Below are 9,607 nucleotides of genomic sequence, written 5' to 3'. Positions count from 1 at the left end.
GAGAGTTTGGCGAGTCCAAGGAGGAGAGACTCGCCGGTGCACCGGTTCCAGATTTACGTTCGACCCGTGGAAGACACGGGAAATGTGCTCGTGTGTGACCTAGATCGCTAACGAGACGTTTCGTTGATTAAATAATGGGAGCCCATTGCGGATTCGTGAGCGGATAAGATGGTCGAAAGTTGCTCTGAATCGAGGCGACCATTTTGCTCGATCACGACCATCCTTCGACCTCGTCGAACAGGAAAGTTGTGCACTTTTTTTTTTTAAATATCGTAGAGGTCATTGCAGGGTGAAGAGGAACGATGATGCCGATGATTTCCGAGATATAACTTTCTTTAGAAAGTGTCTTCCATATTATCTTTTAAGAAAGGTGAAAATTCAGGAATTAATGAAAGGGGTAAGTTTTATTTTATTTTTGTTATTTTGATTTTTGATAATGATAATAAGATTTTGTTTTATTTTAGGGATAGAGAATCTTTTAAGAAAGATGAAAATTTAGGAATTAATAAAAGGGGTAAGTTTTATTTTATTTTTGTTATTTTGATTTTTGATAATCTTGATAAAATTTTGTTTTATTTTAGGGATAGAGGATGTTTTTTTGCTGTAAAATTTTATGATTAATCTCTGATCATTCTGATATTTTTGCTATAAATTTTATCAAATATCAGGTGCTATGTTTGACATATGTAACTTATGCCATAATTTTTCCTTCAATTCAGAATATTGATTGATGATATGTAATCAATCAAATTCAAACTTAAATGTATTAAGATGATTGAAACGCAATTATGAATTTATAAGTACGAATACGAACATATGTGCATGAAAATAATATAGAGAAGAAAGTACATATTAGAAGAGGAATTAGAAAGTGAATGAAAATCATTAACTTTAACGTGAAAAATTATCGTTCATGGATAAAGATTCGATTTCAAAATTCGATTTCAGGCTATCCAATTACTCGATATAATGTCATAATTGAAGAAACGTGAAACTAAATGATACTCGATAAAGACACAAGAAATATCGTTGTAATAGGTGCGTTAGATTAGTCATGTCTTTCGAATTACAACGTGAAAGGAAACGAACCAATGGTAGATATCATTCAGTCGCGTGTTTATATTTAACGGTACAGGTAATTACGATCAATACAATCACGACACCTTATACTTGTATGTTTAACGGTATATGTAATTACGCGCAACAGAAATAGTGCATTCCTATTGTCACAGAAAATATAATAATATCGAACTTATATAACTTGAATCTCTATAATTCAAAAATTTTTATAAGACTCTAAAATTTTCTTTATTCGTATTGTCATACATTATATCATATATTTATAGACTCGTAACAAATATGGACCTATAAAATTTGTGAAATAGATAGCTATCAGCTGATAGGATCAGATATATTAGAGAATTTATGGAATTCGAATCAGATATGAACAAAAAACGAATAACTTCTTATATTTGTCACTTATGCTTCATAAATTTCAAGTTTACAATGTGTTGTTAAATTATTGAGAGTAATAAACAGACAAAACTATCTGACAATAATAGCCATAATGTTCATATAAATTTTCTAGATGTAAAAAAATATTGAAAATCCATTTTTACATTAAAAAAATATTCCTAGATTTTTATTTTGAATCAATATATTAAGATAATTTAATAAGCAATCTTTTATGATAATATAATTATTGTAAATTAATTATAATTAGTAATTAGATTACATAATTATAAATTAAAAATTCTTTATTTTATTTGATATTATGATAATCATTACGTTAGAATAAAAACTTATATTTTCTTGATCATAGTTGATACGATCATCTGGATCATTTATCTCCAGAGTCCCCTAGGCTCAGGATTCTCTTGGTCCCAGAGTCACTGAGATATCAACCTTAATCCTCAGATTAGAGATCAAATAGTGTCAATGTCCCTGTAGGCCCAGAATTATGCTTAAGGTTAATGAATTAAAATCTAACATTAAAGTTAATTTGGGTTTTATTTGTGTTAGAGCTTCTTTGTTCTCAGAATTTTCTCTTTTAGGATTTTAGTGATTGTATAATCTGAATATTTTTGTGACTATAAAATTATCTTCAGCATTTTTTTTTGTTTTAAGATCTCCTTTGACTTTAATGAGTTAATTTGAGTCCCAATCCTAAAAAAGGAGTAGAATATAATTAATTAAATTAAAATTAATTAAATTAAATTAATGATTTTGAGATTAAGGTCACTATAACACCAATTTTGATATTATGAGAATCTCTAATTAAAGTTAAGAAAAATATCTTGCTTTAGATACTTATTAATATATTTTCAATAATATTCAATACGATTATCAATCTATAATAGTTATCAATTATTAAATTATAATTATATAATGAATAATTGCACAAATAATAAATTTTAATAACAGCTACAATTGAATTTTAATCACATACAAATTAAAAAATTAAAAGATATAAATCACTGGATATATTTACCAAATTTTATTTAAATTTTATTTAATATATTTATTATTAATATATATTTTTATTCGCCAAATATCAAATCATATTTATTTTAACTGAAATAGACATTAATTTTCCAAAATTTAACACTGTTTTAATTATCTTTAATAGATAATACGATGATAGTAAAATATACACATCTAACTATGTTAAAATACAAAGACAAAAATAAATCAAAAAAGTTTCCATCATAATATGTCAGAAGATATCCAATTTCAAATAATGAAAAAAAAAGTAATGAATATTCGATGATATTTTTATTCCCGTATAGAATATTTATATATAGACAATTCACCGAATAAAGATTTTAAATTATCACGATACATTTCCGTCCTCACTGTTATTATTATTCGTTCATCCACATGATTTCGCATTTCATGTTTATCGGTCGTTGTTCTCACCAGATTAATCATCGCGCATTATATGTACGTATATCGTATACGTTATCGATCTCTTGACACACACGACCTGATTTATATTCGGATAACGGTGGAAAAGAATTGGGTCGTGGGATGGGTGAATACGCGAAATCAACGAGCGTATCGTTAAGTTCGCGGATTTATTGAGAGAAGAGGCGATCCTCGAGGAACACTGCTTAATTAATTTCAATTTTCACTCGTGAATAATATCCCGAAGAATAATCGTTGCTATATGGTTAATATTTTTAATTGAGATTTAATTAACGCGAATCGCGTTTTCGATTTGTCACCACTTTTACTTGAATGGTTAAATAAAATTGTGAAGTACAATTATAAGGATAAAAATTCTTTTAATTGATTTGTTTTTATCTTTATTATTACTAATATTTTTTTGTTTATGACTAATTTTTAAAAACTTTGATTATTTCGTTTTTAATTTTTATTAATTTGGTTTTACTGTAATATATGCAAATTTTTCAATTGATGTAGATAAAAAAATTAATTCGTTAAAATTAATAATTGTTAGTATTATATTTAATTTATGATTTGTAAAATTTCATTGTTAACATTATTTCGATTACGCAAAAAAATATATATATAAAAATTTATTAAATCAATATTTGTTATTTAATTTTAAAAATAATAATTTCGAAATAAATAAGAATATCATAATTTCAAAATATATCAACCTATTATTTCCAAACCTAACCTAAAATTCCAAAATATATTGTTCAATTTTTGAAATTATTTATTTATTTTTCTTTTTTTTATATAATTTAATTAAGAAATTTTCAGGCTATCTACCTTTGCACATAATTTAAATTCTTTATTTATTACTTAATTAGATATTCAAAGTATTACGCTTTCGTTGGAATTTGCTTCAACAATGAATTCCAATATTCAAGTGCTTAACCTAGTTTCTGAATTGTAATAAATTTTATTTTCAGATACTGTCTCTGATAAATTTGTCTAATAAGATCTCTTGTATTCAAGTTTATTCCATTACAAATTCATTATGAAGATTTATCTTGACTCAAAAAATAAACGTTGTTATTATATATATATATATATATTCATTCGTATCTTTAAATTTTATTTAAAAAGTGAATATTGGAAATTTTAAATTATTATATATAAATGTTATTAAAATTCATTTATTAAATTTTAATGAAAAAACATAAAAAAATGAAAAATATTAAAAATTATTAATATAACTATAATTTTTTTGTGTTATACTATCTATATAAAATCAACCATTTGAATAATTAAAAATATTTCACAATATCCTTTGAAAAAATAAAAATATCAATACCATCAATATCAATCAATAGAAAAGGATTGGACCCAAATATTAACGAAAAATTATGGTAATAACTGTTTTTAAGGATATTTTTAATTAACAAGATTAGAATATTGTACAGTATGATGAGAATATCTTTTAACTTAAATATAATGATGATGCAGAATACGTAACATATAAAATAATATAGATTAATTTCGTTAAGAAATGTTAATTGGAAAAGTATTGGATAAAATATTATTCCAAATAATAGATAATAATAGATAATAAATAATATAATTTATTTTAATTTTTATATCAACAATTATCCAAAGTTTTACTTGTATTTTTTTTTTTTATTATAATTACTATAAATTTGAGATTTAAGTGTTATACAGATGTACAACAATTTCTTTTGGAAGTTTGAAAAAAAAGCATATTGAAATAAAAATTAATAAATGAAAAAATAAAAAAATAAATAATTATTTATAACATAATTAAAAGATAATATTTCTAGAATTTAAGAGATATATAAAAATAAAAGCATGAAAATAAGCTTTTCAACTTAGCAATGTCTTCAAATATTAACCTAACCTAAATATTTCCGATTAATACTTTCAACAATATTATCAACATTTTCTTTTCAATAATCAACCAATCAAAACTTCCTCACAAGACAGAAAAAAATCTCTCAAAATCATAAACGAAGCTATTTGTTAAAGAGTGACAATTTTCAACGAACACAACTCGACAATAAACCGAGGGCCGGCCCTGGAATCGGTTGCCTGTTGGAAATACCAGCACGTATCGGCACTAGAGGCACACTCGCACACTGCACTTCTGCATGGCGGAGTACGAACGGACGAACACAGTCGGCTGGAATACGAATGCTGTGACCCGAGTAAATATATGCGATGCGCGCCGCTTCCTTGTAAACAAGGGCTGCTAAATGCCGTGAAGTGGCTCTCCGACTCGGGTCGAGGCCGCGTTCCAAACTTCTCCGTACAACCGTCGCGTCCTCTACTATCCTGCGAGAACTCTCAAACACTGCGATGCAACTCGAACGAGTTTCCGCTATTGTCAGCTCAACTCTGTAGTCTGTTGCTACTCGCCTGCTAATTTGATTATTCCAACCCGATTCGACGATGCGGTTTCATGGCGCCGGCTGTTTCTTCACCTGACATTCTCCATCGCTTCTCTTTTACATTGCAGTATATACTTGACATGTGATAAATTTTATCGTTTACGGTAAGTTGCTATGTTTTAGGTTATGTTGGATCTTCGACGCAATCAATTAAAAGGAACGATAATCGTTTTGTGTAAAATAAAAGAATTAATTTTTCGAATACGATTCAATTTAAATTAATCTTTTGTTATGTTATAGTAGTGGATCTATGATAAATTCTATTGTCTAAATTACTATTTTTAAACTAACTATATTAAATCTTCGACACAATGAATTAAAAGGAAATAAAACAACGTTTAAAAGGAACAATAGTGGTTTTCTTTGCATAAAAAAGGATTAATATTTTAAGTAAGATTTAATTTAAGTTAACCTTTCGTTATATTGTAATATTGGATCTATGATAAATATTATCTATATTAAATTGTTTTAGGTTATGTTGGATATTCGACAAGATGAATTAAGTTAAAATTAAGAAACGACAGTTAAGATTTATAAGATTCATAAAGTGAAAAGAGCAATTTAAAGTTTAAAGTTCATCTTTTATTTAATTATATTATTGACGTTGAATTTGATATAGACAACTGGGAAAATAGTTCTAAACTCTTGGCTAGTACGTCAAAGCAACCGAATTCAAAACAAGATTCCAACAACACGATTCCTATCATTCTCCTGTTTCATCCATCAGCTTCTCAACTTTCTCAATCCCTGAATTGGTTCCTCTTCCTCGCGGGAACAAATCCTCTCTTGGATCTCGTACTTTACTTCAAACTTTGGTCTCTCCACGGTATACCTTTCAACATTATACTACCGATATTTTCAAATCTTAAGGCTCAATTTTTATCAAACTTTTATATTTATATTAAAAATATTTAATATCATTTAATTTTAACAATTTCCAATAATAATAAAATTATTATTTTTTTAACGAGTAAAATAAATTAAGTTATTATTAGAAATGAAAGAATATCCTATTGGCATAAGGTTTTATTTTTATAATCACTTTTCTCTAATAAGAAACAAAACATTAAAGGACATAGCTAATCTTCACTAAGCCAAAGGGATACCCGAGACAGATTCCATAAGCGTACACAGGCGCGAGTCATAATTTATGGTCACATTTATGCATCTCTTTCGCTTTCCCGATGCACTTTCTACAGACGATCTCTATGCTGCAATGGAGGAGAGACATTGGGTATCTCGTTTTCTTTCTCCTCTCCACATTACCGATTCCCACTTTCTCCCTCTCTGTCTCACGCGGTCTCTCTTATTAACTGTCGTTTCTCTCGTTCCGCCTTTTTCTCTCTTTCCACACGGTACACTAGGCACACGTTACGCAATTCCAAAGATATATGGTTGCTTCAGGAATATCTTCGGCTGGTCTCACGCATGGTACCATTTACTGGGTGGCGATTCTCATTTTTATTCGAATAATAAGATGTATATCTTTATTTAGAGTGTCTTGTTTGAATATTCACTGTTTGAATATTCAATTATTAAATTGTTATAAAATCATAAATTTGAACAGAAATTTTTGTTGCCAGATTTTTTAATTTTTTATTCTGACAAAAAAATGATATATAATTTTTCCTGAAATTTAATTCTTAAAATCTGAAATCTTTCGAATATCTTTGTAATTTTGTAGGTTATGATAAAAAAAAAACTAACACGCGAAGTTTCAGTTCCCTGGAATTTAAATTTCTAAATTTCTAAATAGATATCCATCTGGAATTTTTATTAATTTTACATATTAAAAACTAAATATAATATAAAATAAAATGTGAAATTTTATAATTTTAACTTAATTCATCTTGTCGATCCAACATAACCTAAAACAATTTAATGTAGATAATATTCATTATAGATTCAATTACAATATAACGAAAGGTTAACTTAAATTAAATCTTACTTAAAATTAATCTTTTCTTACGTAAAAATATGCTTTAAAAATTTATTTTAAATTTACTAATTTTCTGAAAGATTTAAAATTGATAGACTTTAACAAGATTCAAATGTTACAATTTTTTTTTATATAAGAAAAATATACTATAATACTTAATATTTTCTTCTTTCAGCCATCAAATATTTTTAAAATAATCTCTATTTCATCTTTTGGAGAAAGCAATCAAAATATAAAATAATGATTCGAATGTGACAATATTCTAATTAAAATACGATGGAAGACCAAAGATAAAGACATTCCAATGTCGATTTATTTGTGCGATGTCACAGACTTTCGAGATGATTATTGGGATGAGATTATATGGACAGTGAACAGGTGTTGTGCAACGAAAACGCGGAAATGCAATGTCGATAAACTCGCCTAAGCGAGAGAGACCCAGACGACCGGCGTCGCCAGACTCTCACTTGCCTTCCCCTATCTCCTCTGTCCGTTTCTCTGGCACGTTACAGAAATACACCGAGAAAATTATGTCACTAATGCGCCTGGATATATCTCTAGGCGTGGAAAAGCCGTTTCGTTGCGTCGTGAGGTTGACTGGAACATCCTGAGCTCAAAAGGCGGTCGCTTTTCCCTATTCCAATAATCGTTAAATTTTTTTGCGTTATTCATTTTAACAAGAATATTAATTTAAAAATTATAAATTTATAAATTAGGATACTAAAAAAAGAATTAATATAAAATAAAATTGATATTCATTATTATAAATTATAATTTTGTTTTAATTGAGAATATTATTTACTTTTATAGAAAAACTCATAGAAATTTTATCATTAGAAATATTTTTGTTTTTAGAAATTATTTATTGAAATATTTATAATATATGTATGTATATATGCACAAATATATTACAAATGTGTATATAGATTATTAGACTTAAAGTGGTATTATAAAAATAAATGATTACATTTAATCATATCTCTATTTAAGTAAAAATTAATTTGAAACCAGTCAATTTGATCAATTTTATAATTCTAGTATTAAAGAATGTTGATACTATAAATTTATATTATAGTTGTATCTTTTTTTTTATTAAAATTAAAAAAAATTGATTATTATATATTCAATAAGTAAAAGTTATGAATTTGAAAATAATATATTTTGTGAAAAAAATGCTAAAAAAAAAGATAAAAAGATAGTAATCAATTTATAATATTGTTCATATTATATATTATATTTTTTATAAATTAAAAATGACAATTGTTAATACTATTACTTTTCATTTTTTAAACGTAGTTATTAGAGATATAATATGTATTGCGTTTTTTTTTGTATTTAAAATTTCATTTGAATATCCTTTTTCAATTTTAAGAGATAGAAAAAGAAGATATAAAAAGATAATAATATTGGATGGAAAAAATATCAATGCCTATAAAAAAAGCATTGAATGTTCTATTACAACACTATGGATATGAAAATACTAATATGACTTAGAATATATCTTTTGAACAGAATTAGAATATTTTAATAATATTTCAATAATATTTTGATATTCTTGACTTGATTATTTATTAGAAAATTTTTTATATATAATATATATAATATTCTAATATCTTGATTTGTCGCTTTTTTTTTATTAGAAAACTTGAATTTTTTATTTGAAAATTTTTTGATGAATAAATTATCACAAGATGAAGAAACTACAAAACTAAAATTTTGTTATTTATACATGTAATTCGTGATTTTTTTTTTCTAAATCCGAAATAATAAAATTGGTTGATCATTCGTATAAATGGAATATGAAATTAAACACACAACGTATTGAAAATTATATAAGTTTTGCATTATAGAAAGCGATATTTTGTATATACAAATATAAAATGGTAAATAATTTCTATAAAATAAAATAATATAGATTTTATCCTCTTTTAGTTACAGAAAATAATCATATATCATTAATGCAATGTGTTGAAAGAAAACAATTTTAGAGGAGAAAGCTCTTTGGTCGTTTAGATCATCGTAAAGTCAGAATGAATATTATTGATAAATAAATAATTTCTGGGCTTGTTAATTCTACTAAACATAAACCGTATTACGCACATTAGATTTAAAGGAGAAAGTAGTAAAGTGCTATACTAATGATGTTAATTTGAATATATATATTTCATTTCTTTCTTTTTGTTTTTATCTATTCTATGAACAATAAAATTTAATAGATCTCGAATTCGAATTGGTTAAAATCAATTTTTAACCAATTTAACTGTTTTGAATAATCTATATTTTTATTCAATATATATATATATATATA

At 25.8% G+C, this 9,607-nt stretch overlaps 2 long non-coding RNA genes across 2 annotated transcripts; both read left to right on the top strand.

Moving 5' to 3' along the window:
- The first annotated feature begins 6 nt into the window (after window positions 1-6).
- On the top strand, window positions 7-1,590 carry LOC116185998. Its single transcript, XR_004150913.1, has 2 exons — window positions 7-397; window positions 582-1,590. It is a non-coding gene; the product is annotated as an uncharacterized LOC116185998 (long non-coding RNA).
- A 3,149-nt stretch (window positions 1,591-4,739) lies between these two features.
- On the top strand, window positions 4,740-5,875 carry LOC116185997. Its single transcript, XR_004150912.1, has 3 exons — window positions 4,740-5,427; window positions 5,484-5,750; window positions 5,833-5,875. It is a non-coding gene; the product is annotated as an uncharacterized LOC116185997 (long non-coding RNA).
- The last annotated feature ends 3,732 nt before the right edge of the window (window positions 5,876-9,607 follow it).

Source organism: Apis dorsata, unplaced genomic scaffold, assembly GCF_000469605.1.
Source record: "Apis dorsata unplaced genomic scaffold, Apis dorsata 1.3 scaffold_371, whole genome shotgun sequence".
NCBI classification, from domain to species: Eukaryota; Metazoa; Arthropoda; class Insecta; order Hymenoptera; family Apidae; genus Apis; species Apis dorsata.
The sequence above is the reverse complement of the archived record's forward strand: the minus strand, read 5'-3'. Positions and strand labels throughout refer to the sequence as shown.